Below are 15,885 nucleotides of genomic sequence, written 5' to 3'. Positions count from 1 at the left end.
CATAAGCCGTCATTGAAGTCTCCAATATTTAAGGGATTAAATGTTGATATAACACCTCTATTAATCACTACTGTGCTTTATCTCGTACCACACAGCTTATTTCGCGATATTTACACCGCGCTGATATGTTTTTCTTCGACACAGCACTTCACACACTGATATCCATAGTTCATTACTGACACGTAAGTTGCGGCTGCACAAATTACAATGGGCCTCAAGGTGGTTAACCACGCCCCTCATCGAGATTCGGCCCCGGTAAACGGAATCTTTCAGCAACGTGAAAGAAATGAAATTATAGCTCTTGACCCCTGTTTCATACTCAATCCAGTATTAAGTCCATCCGATCAGCGGGTCGTTCACAATATCAAAAGCGTCCTCTTATAAATTCACGCGTCATGATTCATCTCGTAAGTACTCCCACTTTCTTCCCTCACGTTGCCAAATTTTAGCACTCGGCTTCAATCTGTGCACCACTATATGACATGCGTCATTACCGATCCACTATTAAAGTAGCCTATTGCGTTTATATGCATCAACAATTTGCATTAAAAACGTCGGTTCGAATGAGACCTGACTTATAAATTTCCATAGAGTATCTCAGACAAAGGTGTTCTTCTTTACCTTCTTTTTAGTGAAATATGGTGAATTGGTACCAATGAATGCGGTGTTTAATCAGTAAGGATTTTTATTTCTTGGGAGTTAACACACCTTAATTCACCCCACTCTCTGACAATATACATTTTCACACGTAGCGTCATCTCTCCCCCTCTCTCGCACCGAGTGAGAGCACCATTTCAAGGTTCCGCGGTAATACGCTATCCTTCCCTCGATCCAGTACAGAAACCTGCTCCCTTCGGGCCTGCGTATCGCAACTCGTATCCCGGTTCGGAACGTAAACTGCTAATTAGGACATTATGTGTCGCAGAATGTTGTGGAAAACGGCATATATGATTTACTAAACCTCCTAAAGGCGGCCATACACGAGCGGGATTTCCTCAAGGTTCGGTCTGAACAGTCCAATCCTTGAGGAATTCCCCAACGTGTGTGGCGGCGTCTTTGAGGCCACGCTGGGTGCGAGAGATCCAAAAATCCCGAACAAAATTCAATTCTTTTCCGCCTTGTGGCCAGGCAGACCGGATTTTCCCAGTCTCTTGCTGCGTGTATGTGTTGACGGCAGTAGGCCTTGAGGATTCGTGAAGTGAAGTGATTGTCGGGAGTGTCCTATATCGTCATGTCTCGAGAACTTTTAACATAATTTATACAAATATAGGCTACCAAAATGAACCTTGCTTGTGGAAAGTGAGTTCAAAAAATTACCACGATGAAAACTATTTGCAACACCACGCGAACAACCAACCACCACCAGTCAACAGAACTGTTGCGTTGACCTGGAGTTGAACCTTGAGAAAATCGCCAAGGCCTTTTCCTTGAGAATTTCCTCAAGGAAATCCTCTCCATGTGTGGTCTAGGGTTCGGTTGAGTAAATCCCCAAGGAAATCCCGGAGGCTTTTTCCTTGAGGATTTCCTGTACGTGTATGGCATGGTGATGAACGGTTACAATACAGTGCCTGTATAACCCAGGAAGGACGACACTTCCAACATCTTTTATAAGGCAAGATTTCATATACGATTGTATGCCTTTGCTGGCAGGACCTAGTGTTTACAGTGCACTGTGTCTTCTGGTATGGGCTAGAGCAATCTTGTTACTTTCATTGATCTGTCTCAGCTTTAACCTTGGCTTTGACAAAATGAAAGTGACTGAGGTTGTAACGTTCCAGACGTTACAGTGTAATTATGTTAATTTTATTATGTGTAATTAATTCAAGAATTTAACGTCATGATATTTATTTTGGTATGTAATTGTATAATAATTCATGTTTAATCATTTGCTCACTATCATTTCATTACTTTGTAACTACGACTTGTAAACGAGGGCTGAATATCCTAATATTCACTTAGATTCTTGCGACAGTTGGTTAAAATTAACTTGCAGTAGATTTCCTCTATATTGCTACATCACCGAGGAGGGAGAAAGGACAATTTTAGACATCAAGTTCTGGGAAAAGCGAGCACGTGTTCACGCGTCCCAACGTAAGCTACCGTATTTCGACCAGAATTATTCAAACTGATCAACGCATATATTTTGAAAGGAGCGTCATGTTGCCATGGATAATGAGTGAATGGACCAATAGAAGAACAGTTAATATCAGAGTTAAGACCCGTCAACTCTAATATCTGGAGTGGGGAGAGACATGTCATCTGATTGGACCACGTGTTGCGACCTGTAATTAGCACCAGAGAAGGTTATAAAAGGGCATGCTGGAGCTCTTGGCTTCATCTCTTATATTCTGATCTCTTATATCTTCATCTCTACTACTGGACTCGGCTGTATTCTACTTGATCTTCTTCGTTTGATTCTACATTAGTATTCTACTTCATTACCACGACGTGGTACTTAGAAATTCTGAATGAGGGGTGTATAGCCACTCTCATGAGGAAGTACGTACAGCACGGCTACAAGACCGGTTTGAACCAGTCTAAGTCAATAGATAGTTTTAATCTAGATAGAAATGAAACTTCAGAGAACATTTTCAGTAAAGTTGGAAGGATTCTTAATTGAGTATCCTCTCCATATAACCCAAGGTGGTTCTTCTAACTATGACTTAGGGCTTATCTCCAATATATGGGATAGAGCATAATAGGGAGTGTTAGTTTTGAAGTCATCTTCCAATTAGTGGTGGGTGCAATTGGCAAGGCAGGAATGGTACTGAGCTGCAGATGAAGAGATCTCAAAGACGAACGGTGATGTTCCCGCTACAAGGAGGGAAGCTTTCCAAGGACCAGCAGAACAAGACGACATGGTGAGCAAGCGAGTTAAAGATATTGCAAGTTTTCGCGAAGTAGAGTCATTCAATTTTTTATTAAATTCATTTTCTATTTTAAATTCAGTTCTCGTTAAACCGTCGTCATTTATATTAAATATAATAAATAGTATTTTTCTAGTTTACTTTAATAAATTTGCCTTAATTAGCCTTTTAATTTCTAATTCTCCTGCTTAATGATTAGTGCACTATCACCTCACCCCTGTGATAAGAGTCTGTCCAAGCTTGAATATAAATTTTATCTTTAAGTCCTCAACTTAAAGATTGGCGCCCTTAGCTTGAATGGTTGCATTTCTCATTTGATGATTGTTCTCCGAGAGGGGAAGTCACATAAATGCCGCTCCAACGTGTGGCGAGAAAATCATTAAGTACGGAGCAGTTAATAACAGTAACAATATCAGAATTCGTATTATGGGCAAAATTTGGATATCCACGTTTCATTAGAAGTGTTTGATTGTGGGAAGGGTCATGGCTGATCAGACGAAAGAGGAGAGGATGTTGCGCAGTGGACGGGCGATAAAAGGCAATAACGTATTGAGTTCAGAGGAAGAGTTGTGTAGTCTAGTAGAGGAAATTGAAGATAGAAGTGTAAGTAGTATGGAGAATGAAGGCAAGCAGAAAGAAGTCAGTATGGAGTCAGATGATAGTAGGATGGGGGGCGAAGCGGAAGTAAACACTAACAATGAAAGTAATAATAATGATCAGTTAATGGGAATGATGCAGTTAATGTTAAGTAAGATAGAGGACAGTAAAACTGAAATAAAAAGTGAATTGGAACAGATTAAAATAGATGCAGAACAAACTAAATCTGAGCTTAAAGGTGAATTGGAACAAATTAAAACAGATGTAGAACAAACTAACACTAAAATTGAGAATATTAAATATGAACTTAAAGAACAGTTAGAGCAAACTAAAGCTGAATTAAGCAGGGAGATGAGGGAAAATAAGGAGGAAGCGAATCGAAGAATGGACGAACACAGTAGGCAGTTACGCGATCTGGTGGCAAAAAATGAACATTTTAATAAACGATTAGAGGACCAGAAAAGTGAATATGTACGACAAGGGAAAGAGATAGAAGAAAAGTTTGCGGAACAGAGAAGTGAATTCTTGGAATTAATGGGGAAGGAAAACAACTCTACTAGGGAGGAAGTAATGAGGCAGGTCACTAGTATTGATAAGAGAGTTGAGACTCAAAGAGGGGAAATACGGTTATTTAAAGACCACGTCCAACAAGAGATTGACACGGTAAAGCTTAGAATAGAAGATGAGACCCGGGCAAGTGAAGAAAGGTTTGCGATAGCTGAAGAGAATAAGATTGAAATTAGGACATTGAAAGAGAAGCAGGTTAATTTGGAGAGAGAAATTGATAGGAGAGACAGAGATGTAGAGTGCCGGATAGAGAAAGCAGAAAATAAGTTAAAACAGGTGGCAAAGGATAAACAGGTTTTTACGGGAAGGCAATGTCTAGGAAATAGCTACATTAGGGAAATAGAACTACCTAAATTTAATGGGAAACAAACGAACCCGCTAGATTTCCTTAAGATGATAGAAAAACGATTTGAAAAGCGTCTAGAGGAAGGGTCTATGGACTGGGAAGACGTTATGGAGAATATTGACCATGCTTTTGTAGGAGAAACACGGTCTTGGTTCATGGTATATAGGCAGACGATGACGAACCTGAAAGAATTCAGAAATAAGTTTAGAGAGAAATTCTGGAATGAAGCGATACAAGCTCGGGAGAGAGAAAGGGTGGTATTTGGGAGGTACAAACAGCATGAAGGAGTCACTATGACCGAGTACTTCCTGGCACATGTCATGATTTGTCAGAACTTAGATGGTATAACCGAGGGATCTGATGTAGTAAGACTACTTTTAAGACATTTTCCGGACAGGGTGAGAGAAGCGGCCTGTATGCAAAAAGTTGGAACTATTCAGGAGATGGAGAACCTACTAGGCAGTTTTGATGCTTTAGGTAACCTTAGGAGTAGAACGGAGAATATTCAGAACTTTAGTCATCACAACGGAATGAGACATAACGGTAGTACACAGAATCACGAAACTCGCAATCAGTTCAGACCTCAGCAGAACAGCAGGAGAGGAGCATCTGAATATAGGACAGGAAATTCCCAACGGAGGCAAGAGCAATGTACTAATGAGTCCAACGTCAATACACAAAGGGAACCTTTAAACTAACGAGAGGCTGTAATGTTAGGTCAGAATTCCAGCCTAGTACGGAGGTAGCGAAGTGTCTTGCCATGAAAGTGTTACCATATGACCTCGATGTTAGGGACGATTTGTTGTATGAACCCGAGCAGAATAATGGAGATTCAAGTAATAAAGTAGTCAATCCCGTTGTTAAATTGAAAGTCTGGGGGGCGTGGGTTAAAGTTTTGATTGATTCTGGTAGCCAAATATCATGTATTAGTTCTCAGTGGTATGAGTCGTTAGTGAAACAGGGTATTCAGTTGGAGGAAATGCCTGTTAAGTCTACTTTCATCATTACGGCTGTTGGTAAGAAGTCTAAGCAAATTTGTAAACAAGTAGCTGTCCCGATCTGCATTAATAATTCTATTAGCGTTCAGATATGTTTGGTAATTCCGCATTTGATATTTGATCTTATCTTGGGATCTGACTGGTTAACGTTAAAATTGGCTCAGTTAAATTACAATGATCTAGTGCTAAATTTGAGGTGGAATAATGAGGATATTAAGGTCAAGTTTGAGGAGGAAATTCAGAGGAAAACGGAAGTTAGTACAGTGTGGAGAATGAGAGAGGTTTCTAAAGTTAATGAAGAGGCTAGTAAGGGCCTGAAGTTGTGTCAGTTGTGGATTCATGAGGATAAAATATGTGGCTTGAAAGAAGCCGTAAGTAGAAATGAGTTGAATGAAGTCCAGAAGGACAAGTTATTTGAAGTGTTATGTGAACACGTGGAGATTTTCTCCGAGAAACCTGGTGTTACCCATCTGTATGAACATTCTTTTTCTGTGCTGGATAAGACTCCATTCAGCGGACCGCGGTATCCAATACCACACAGATATGCAAAAGCCGTAGAGGATCAAATTCAAGCTATGTTAGCAGACGATGTGATTGAATTATCAAACAGTCAATATGTTAATCCCTTAATTGTTGTGCCTAAGTCTGATAGATCAATACGTCTGTGTATTGAATGCGAGAGCGTAGTGAGAGCATTAGGTTTGCCTGAGGAACCCCCTCGTAATGCTGAATTTTACGTCCGACTGGCACGGGAGAACCTGATTAAATCTGGAGATAAACGTAAAAGGCAACAAAAACGTAAGGTACTGGATAACTTTGAGGTAGGCGATATGGTTTTGGTGAGAGTTCCCATGTTGTCAAATAGTGAGGATAAGGTAACTAAGAAATTTTTTCTTTTATATCAAGGCCCTTATAAAGTACATCGTAAACTAGGACCCTGTGCTTACAAGTTAGCGGATGGCGAGAGCGTAATGAATGGTTCATATAACATTAGTAGTTTAAGGAGATACCTGTCGTGTGAGGTGGCTGAACCGGATTGTGAGATATAGGTCAGTAACTCGGGGAAGTTGCTACTTGTTATGTCAGACTACGAGTGGATAAGTTTACGTCTTTATTGTGGTGGTATTTCCTAGTCGTGTTTGTAAACAAGGGAGGTGTTTGTGTGACGGTAGATTTACGCTTGTTCATTAACGAACGATCATCTGTTTTCCGTATGTGAGGCCATGAAATTTGATATATTTGTTTTCTGAGATGTTACAGAAGGCTAATTAAAGCTGACGACAGCAAATAATTAATTTTCCCGTATGTGCATTTCTAACTTGCAATAATTTTACCGTGAGCTTAAATCACGTGTGTATTCGAGTGAAGTGTATTACATCCTGCTTCAAGATAAGTTTGAAACATTCGAAAGAGTGATAAAAGTGTAAATTGTTTGTATTATTTGTTTTCCATGTTTCTAATGTAATAGATTGGAAGAGAACGTGTTATTGCTATCTAGCAAAGAATGTCGGAGAGATGGGGAGTAAAAGGACAGATAGACACTCGGCAGAGTCTATAATCTGAAATTGTATATATATTATGTTATATTTTCTAGGATAATCTTGTTTTTTTTACAAAAGTGAAAAGTTGCTCATGTTGGGCATAATTTAGCAGCTATACCTCAAGATGAACTGAAATAACAGACAGTTGCAATGGTAAGCAGTCTAAGAGAGATATGATGGAAAGAGTGAGATATAATCAATTGTATGAAAATAATGTCGCTCGTTATGGGCAGGTAATAGAGGTATTTCAAGTCAATGTGGGAGTAAGTGTGTGAGTTCTCAACTCATATGATATTTGTTAAGAACTCATGGGGGCGTATGTAACGTTCCAGACGTTACAGTGTAATTATGTTAATTTTATTATGTGTAATTAATTCAAGAATTTAACGTCATGATATTTATTTTGGTATGTAATTGTATAATAATTCATGTTTAATCATTTGCTCACTATCATTTCATTACTTTGTAACTACGACTTGTAAACGAGGGCTGAATATCCTAATATTCACTTAGATTCTTGCGACAGTTGGTTAAAATTAACTTGCAGTAGATTTCCTCTATATTGCTACATCACCGAGGAGGGAGAAAGGACAATTTTAGACATCAAGTTCTGGGAAAAGCGAGCACGTGTTCACGCGTCCCAACGTAAGCTACCGTATTTCGACCAGAATTATTCAAACTGATCAACGCATATATTTTGAAAGGAGCGTCATGTTGCCATGGATAATGAGTGAATGGACCAATAGAAGAACAGTTAATATCAGAGTTAAGACCCGTCAACTCTAATATCTGGAGTGGGGAGAGACATGTCATCTGATTGGACCACGTGTTGCGACCTGTAATTAGCACCAGAGAAGGTTATAAAAGGGCATGCTGGAGCTCTTGGCTTCATCTCTTATATTCTGATCTCTTATATCTTCATCTCTACTACTGGACTCGGCTGTATTCTACTTGATCTTCTTCGTTTGATTCTACATTAGTATTCTACTTCATTACCACGACGTGGTACTTAGAAATTCTGAATGAGGGGTGTATAGCCACTCTCATGAGGAAGTACGTACAGCACGGCTACAAGACCGGTTTGAACCAGTCTAAGTCAATAGATAGTTTTAATCTAGATAGAAATGAAACTTCAGAGAACATTTTCAGTAAAGTTGGAAGGATTCTTAATTGAGTATCCTCTCCATATAACCCAAGGTGGTTCTTCTAACTATGACTTAGGGCTTATCTCCAATATATGGGATAGAGCATAATAGGGAGTGTTAGTTTTGAAGTCATCTTCCAATTAGTGGTGGGTGCAATTGGCAAGGCAGGAATGGTACTGAGCTGCAGATGAAGAGATCTCAAAGACGAACGGTGATGTTCCCGCTACAAGGAGGGAAGCTTTCCAAGGACCAGCAGAACAAGACGACATGGTGAGCAAGCGAGTTAAAGATATTGCAAGTTTTCGCGAAGTAGAGTCATTCAATTTTTTATTAAATTCATTTTCTATTTTAAATTCAGTTCTCGTTAAACCGTCATCATTTATATTAAATATAATAAATAGTATTTTTCTAGTTTACTTTAATCAATTTGCCTTAATTAGCCTTTTAATTTCTAATTCTCCTGCTTAATGATTAGTGCACTATCACCTCACCCCTGTGATAAGAGTCTGTCCAAGCTTGAATATAAATTTTATCTTTAAGTCCTCAACTTAAAGATTGGCGCCCTTAGCTTGAATGGTTGCATTTCTCATTTGATGATTGTTCTCCGAGAGGGGAAGTCACAAGGTACGAGCGATGCTAGTAATGCCATTCCTTCTGCAGCCAGTCCCTGCTATGAATGGTGTGAAAATATTGCTCATAGGGTCGGTTGGTGCATGCATTTCAATGGGCTTGGCAGACTGATATGTAATAGCAACTTCTGGCTCGGTGAGGAAAGCAACGGGAAACTACCTCACTCCTCATTTCCCTAGTACGCCTCTTCAGTGATGCCTAGGCCATCTATGACAGCTGATGGCGGAGCTGTTGAGGATCCAACCAGCCTTCGGACTGAGGACTAAACATACATACACACGCTTAAATCAGCGCGGCCGCGCGCGACATAAGTTCGATTGTAGCAGCTGCCGTAGGGCAGGGTACAAACACCGTGCGTTCGGTCTTAGTTTATATAAGAGACCCTGTAAATCACTGCAATTGGTTCTTAAATTTGTCATCACTTATCCTTGACTTATTAAATGGGAAGTACATCTTTGTATTTCGTCGCTGCCGGGGCAAAACCTCCTATGTGAAATATTTTAGCTTAGAACTTTGGCCGGTAAAGTTTTGGCATCTAAGGTGCAATCCTGTGTGAATATCGCCAAGGTATTCCTCACTCTTCATAATGCATGTGCTGCGGGTCAGTATATCTCCAAAATTATTATCACATAGGAGGATTTGCCCCGGCAACGACGGTTTGCTGAAGAGACACCCTACAGAGTCACTTGAATGAATACCTCTCTTTAATTTTAAGAACATCATTGGAATGTCGTTTAAAGTTCTGGAGAGGTATGAAAGTACATTACCTCACCCCGAACTGGTGAAATTACTCGCTCTGCTGTAGTACAAAAGTCATCTTCTTCATCGTTTACTTTTCCCCATTTCTACTTACGTGCGATGTGTATCAAATACTAGGATGTAACTATTACAATTTTATTCGCTGGACTGAGTGGCTCAGACGGTTGAGGCGCTGGCCTTCTGACCCCAGTTTGGCAGGTTCGGTCCTGCTCAGTCCGGTGGTATTTGAAGGTGCTCAAATACCTCTACCTAGTGTCGGTAGAATCACTGGCACGTAAAAGAATTCCTGTGGGATTAAATTCCGGCATCTCTGCATCTCCGAAAACCGTAAATGTAGTTAGTGGGACGTAAATCAAATAGCATTATTATTTTAATACATAGACTTTCACGACTACTACTTATAATACTAATTTAGAGATATTACGTCGCGTATTGTTTATATTCTGCTGAAGCGTTTAGATCTGCGACCAGGACCATCTTCAGGGAAATAACAAATAATGTATTGGCAACTGTCACTCCATAGTAACCAGACTCAAGATAGAGCGACCCTGTTAGAAATACAGTTCATTCCAGGGCCTCCAGAGTCAAGGAGAAAGATGTTTAGTAGATTTAGTAGATTGGTAGATTATTATTATTATTATTATTATTATTATTATTATTATTATTATTATTATTATTATTATTATTATTATTATTATTATTATTATTATTATTATTATTATTCCAAGAAGTAAATTACAAGTAAAAATTAAGTAGTATATCGTCGCTGCCGGGACAAAACCTCCTATGTGAAATTATTTTAGCTTAGAACTTTGGCTGGTAAGGTTCTGCCATCAAAGGTGCAATATCGTGTGCGTATTGTCAAGGCATTCTCGCTCTTCACAATGTATGTGCTGCGGGTCAGTATATCTCCAAAACATATTATCACATAGGAGGTTTTGTCCCGGCAACGACGATATGCACCTGGAAGGAGAAATAAGGTCACATAATCCTGCTCTCAAATAAGAAGTGTCCATTATTTTCGTAAAATGTCGCGTGTTTTCAGCTGTTCGGTGGAAAATGACAACCTTAACTGTCTGCCTCCCTTTCCAGTATAGTGTCTTTATAAGAATGGAAATTACAGTATGTCTTCAAGTGCTATTGATTTTACTTTGCGCATTTTTCTTGCTACGATTTGAACCAGTTTGGTTTGCGGGACCAATCTGTATGAGAACAAAGGAATTCTGAAGAATCTAGGGAAAGTGGGCAGTGAATGAACTACAAAAGAACTTAGCCTACCTGTTTTTACTGTAAGAGCCCCACTGCTGCCTGGAATTGATTTCTGTAATGCAGATATTAGGCTACTCATTTGAATGTATTGATAATTAAAGCTTTTATTCATCAAAAGCTCTTCTATATAACTTACTATATCCTCACTTAAGAATCGAAACCTCGTTTCCCATAATGCTCTGCCTATCCATTATATCGTCGCTGCCGGGACAAAACCTCCTCTGTGAAACATTTTTGCCTAAAACTTTGGTCGGTAAAATTCTGTCATCTAAGGTCCAATATTGTGTGAATGTAATCAAGGCATTCTCGCTCTTCATAATGCATGTGCTGCGGGTCAGTATATCTCCAAAAATATTATCACATAGGAGGTTTTGTCCCGGCAACGACGAAATTCCTTACGACAGGCCACGCCTCCCTGCCATTTGTGGATATACAGTCATCAGAACAATTTACGTTGTGTTCATTTTCCTTTGATTATATGTAAATCAAAAATGAACCTTACCATACGCTACTGTAGAGATTTATGTGTCCATAACGTATTTACGCACTCTTACAGTAAGTATATTGTATATAAGGTCCATTTTCCTTTATACTCACGCATACCAAAATAAACACAAGGGAAGTTGTTCTGATGGACTGCATATCCATACGGGGTAGGGAGGCGTGACCAGTCTTAAGGAAAATAATGGACAGGAAGACATATGAGGTATTGCTTCTTAGGCGGCGATGATTTTTGAAAGTGAGTGCGATCTGAGCAATGGCAGTAGAATAATGCCAATTCTTATGAAGCCAGTCCCTGATGCGAATGGTGTGAAAGTTTGCGAACCGCAGCCTTAGAGCCGTTTCTGAGCTTCTGTTGGATTGTCCCAAACGTATTTTATTTAGGTTATTTGTCACAGTAACATTTAAGCAAAGAAGTAGGCCTAGGCCTACTAAGTTATTCTTCAAAATAAACACCATCATTCCCGATGCCTTCCAGCCATCTCTGTGCCGGAAAATAAATGTGTTGGCAACATCACTCCTGAGATTTAATCCCCCTGGAAGTGGGGGTGGTAGGCACGGTATCCTCTGACTGTCGTAAAAACGACTACAAGGGGCCCCAGTGGCTCTTAACTTGGGACCGTGGGTTGGCTACTGCGGAGCCCTTAGCTGAGTCCTGGAATAATTATTCCACTTACTTGTGACAGGCTCCTCACTTGCATCTATCCCATCCGATCTCTCTTGATGAACTCTTGTTCTTTTCCGACCCCGACGGCATTAAGTTGCCGAGGCCTAGGAAGTCCTTCATTTCCACGCCGTTCGTGGCCCTTGTTTTTCTTTGGCTGATATCTTCATGCTTCAAAGTGTCGGACTCCTTCCACTTCTTTTTCCCTCTGATTAGTGTTAATAGAGGGATGGTTGCCCAGTTGTAATTCCTCTTAAAACAATAATCACCACCACCACCACTACTGAAAAGCAGGCACCAACCAGTGCTATGAGCGTATTTTCCGCTAGTGTTTGGAAAAATATTGTCAACCACACGGGTGTTCGTTACCTAGCAACGATCATCGCATGACCACGCTGTACTTTGATTTCTCTAATTTCTTGATATTGTAACTTAGTAGAAGAAAGCTTATGCTCAACTACACATGTGAGGAACTATCGCAGTTTAGAACACCTTGTTTGTAAAGTCACTGTCGTGCAGGCACGGCTTCTTACCAAGTTCACTGAGCTCCCCACCACTAACAAATTATTATATTCCTATGGGTGAAATCAGGAGAGATATTACTGGTTATTTACCTTTCTTCGCTGAAAGCATAAAAGAGATATAGGCAGCCCCGCAGGGTCATTTTTTCTGCTGAGTGAACCAGCAAAACCTTCTGAAATAAGTCTAGGCGGGTTACTAATGTTAAGGTACAGCATAGAAATACATTCAGAAATCTTCGGAGAAGATTATTATCTGTGTCACACACTACCTTTCTCTCTCCAAATAGGTGTAACAAAAACAGGGTTGCCTGCGTATGGTTAGCATTTAAAAAGGGATGGGTGGAAGTTGTGAGTACCTCATAGCGATCACTGTAAGAACCTTGGTGTTAATACAAGGGAAGACTTTCATTGGGGTAATCACATAAATGAGGTTCAAATCACTTCATATGGTTATGAGATGAGGTTATTTACGGGTTATAAAGATGTCAAGAAGAGGGCGTATAAGTCTCTGGTATGACTCCAATTAGAGTACAGTTCTAGTGTATGATATCCTCACCAGTATTACTAGATTCGAGAACTGGGAAAATCCAAAGGATTGCAGCAAGATTTGTAATTGGTGATCTCCGATCCACGAAACGATTTACCTTTACAAATTCGGTCCTGGGAAATGTTCATAACTAAAAGCGGCATTCCCAAAGTCCGAATTTCAAGTTTCTCTAGAGGAAGACTTAAAATTTTGCTCCGGTTTCACACGGCGGCTGCAGCCCTCAGTCTAGAATGACAGTAACACCTTTGGCTTGGCGAGAGCGCTGCCCTTGTGTTTCAGGACAAATGCTAGAATAATATGGAGAACATTGTCTTCGTTTATTTTGTTTTCTCTCTCTCTCTCTCTCTCTCTCTCTCTTTCTCTTGCTTAATGTAGTAGATATGAGGAATTTTTTAGAGAATGATTCGGTTATTTTCAACCTGGGAATGTTAATGACCAGAACTATCTTGAAAAGGTATAAATGAAACTTTTAATAAAACTGACTTTATTATAGACTCATTCTCATGTAATTGTTTTATATTTACCACTCCTATACAAAAATTAGGAAAGTGTTCATAATGTTAAGATAATTCTTACATGTTGAACTTTAGTTTTGTTACTCTATTATATTTAATTATTCATGGAAGTTCTTTGCTTTTTATTCTAGACTGTAATATAATCGCTCATTTCTGGGTAGACCTATCTAGTAATTTGTTTTGATAATTTCACATGTCTGTCGATAATTTTTTGTAAAGTTATTTGTCTTATAGCAGCCTTCCTATGAGGGAAGATGCACAAAGTAAAAATATTTTGAAAGTTGCAGATGCGCTGCTATGAGGTTCTTACCAGTAGTTAATAATAAAATTTCGGAGACGTTCAGTAGGCCTACCAGAATGCAACCTGTATCTTGTATCAGGTTCACTCACATGGGTATATTGCATATCGTCGCTCCTATGTCAAAACCGCGAATGTGAACCTTAAATACGCCATACTCTAGGAGTGAGTAAATATGAAACATACATTCCTACAGCACGGTACAGTAAGGTTCATTTTTCCTTATACCTCCGCATAGGAAAATGAACTCAAAGACATTTGTTCTGATGAACTGCGTATCAATATCTGGCTGGGAGGCGTTCCTTTCTTAAGAGAAATAACGGATATGAAAGAGATTTGTTCTGATGAACTGCGTATCAATATCTGGCTGGGAGGCGTTCCTTTCTTAAGAGAAATAACGGATATGAAGGGCATTGTCACATTCGTCATTTTGGCATAGGAGCGACGATAACATTTTATTCAACTACGGTGGCTAAAATTGGAGGAATGGCCGAAGCTAGAGAAACAGTAGTAGGTATCTCCACGCCATGCTCCTGCTGCTCCGAATGGAAATGTCTTCGCGTAATCTATGGCACGGCCAATGCTGAGCACAAAATTAAAATTGAATCCGATTTCAACAAAACATTCTACGTAATCTATTGCACAAAAGACAGCAACTGCAAACTTAAAACGCAATCTGGTATCAGGAAAACGTTCTACGTAATCTATTGCATGAACAATACCACATTCTAAATACAAAATTAAAATTGAATCGGATTTCAGTAGAAATTTCGATATCAACTCAGAAATCAGACAAGAGTGATAGCCAACCCCTAATTTTGATAACCTAACTAAATCTCTTTTGTGTAACCAGTAGGCCTACTGGTTTCTTTTCTTTCTCATTAGGTAGTTGTCCACCGCATAAGGAGAGTAAATTGCAAAAGATTGTATTTCCGGATAGTAAAATGGTATATCCTTCCTATTATGCTTCTTCTTCTTCAATCAATCAATCAATCAATCAATCAATCAATCAATGAGTCAGTAAATCAATCAATGAATCAATCAATCACCACTCATCTGCATGTAAAGCTGTCTCTTGGGGGGTAGATTCTCTATCACTTGACTACATCGTCTTTAGAGTGCGGTACGGTAAGGTTCATTTTCTTTTATACGTAAGATAGAAAAATGAACACAGCGAATATTGTTCTGGCGGACTAAATATCCATATGTGCCTGGGAGGCGTGACCAGTCTTAAGGAAAATAAAGGATAGGAAGAGCATTGTGAGATAGCCTATATCCTTTTGCCCGAAGAGCGACGAATTATTCCTATTCATAATTCCTCTTCTCATAACAGAATATTTGCTAAGATTTATCCTCTTGAATTCAAAATTACTTACTCCCAAGTCTTCCCAGCTCAAAGTTTACATTTTCCTAACACTACCCCTTTGTCGGAAATCACCCAGAACAAATCGGGCTGCTTTTCTTTGGATCTTCTCCAGTTCTCGAATCAGGTATCATGGTGAGGGTCCATAAACTGGAACCATACTCTAATTTTTGGGCTCTTACCAGTGACTTGTTCGCCCTCTCCTTTACATCCTTACTACACCCTCTAAATCCCCTCATAGCCTCTGTAACCTTTATTTACAACCTCGTTAATGTGATTATCCCAATTACGACATTTCCTTAAATCATCACCTAAGTATTTACGGTGATCCCAATTAAGTTACTATCACCCCATCACGGGAGGTGTGTGTGTGTGTGTGTTGTCTTCATCATCATCATTTCATCCGCACCACGACGTGCAGATTGCCTATGGGCGTAAAATCAAAAGACCTGCACCTGACGAGCCGAACATATCCTCGGACACTCCCGGCACTAAAAGCCATACGCCATTTCATTTTTACCCCATCATGACAGTAATTAAAACTGAGAAGAAATTTCCTCCTGATAAAACCTACAACCCGATTCTATTCACTGCTCTATACAGTATAACATCATCCATAAAAAGGCTTATTTGTGGTTCCTGTCCTTTACTCATGTCAAGAAAACATAATGGTCCATTAAAACTGCCTTGCGTAAGTCCCTCTTAATCGTCACAGGATCATCTACTCTAACTTTTTTACTTCTATTTTCTAGAAATT

The sequence above is a fragment of the Anabrus simplex genome, chromosome 7 (genome assembly GCF_040414725.1).
Source record: "Anabrus simplex isolate iqAnaSimp1 chromosome 7, ASM4041472v1, whole genome shotgun sequence".
Lineage (NCBI taxonomy): Eukaryota > Metazoa > Arthropoda > Insecta > Orthoptera > Tettigoniidae > Anabrus > Anabrus simplex.
The sequence above is the reverse complement of the archived record's forward strand: the minus strand, read 5'-3'. Positions refer to the sequence as shown.